The sequence below is a fragment of the Solanum dulcamara genome (genome assembly GCF_947179165.1).
Source record: "Solanum dulcamara chromosome 11 unlocalized genomic scaffold, daSolDulc1.2 SUPER_11_unloc_31, whole genome shotgun sequence".
NCBI classification, from domain to species: domain Eukaryota; kingdom Viridiplantae; phylum Streptophyta; class Magnoliopsida; order Solanales; family Solanaceae; genus Solanum; species Solanum dulcamara.
In genome coordinates, this window is record NW_026605039.1 from 2,165 (window position 1) to 2,500 (window position 336).

A 336-nucleotide genomic window follows, 5' to 3' on the forward strand; every position below is an offset into this window, starting at 1 on the left:
AGCGAGGGCGCGGACCGCGGCCGGCGGCTTTCGGGTTCGCCCCGCGCGCCGAGCGCGAGGGGCGAAGGGCGACCGGTTGTGCGCGATAATGCCGGGGCATTGGGTATGCAGCACAGGAAACCGACTCCGGGCGAGCCTGATTTGCGCTCGCCCCGCGACTGAGGTGGCGTGCGGGTCGGGACGTCGCTGCGCGAGCAGGGATCCAACCTAACCACACAAGCCGAGCACCACTCATGCGTCCTGCGTCCGAATGCTTCGTCGATGCGCGCCGGGCACCCGCACCGACGCACGGCATTAGATGCCGCGCGCCGACGAAGATGCCGACGTTGCAAGGCC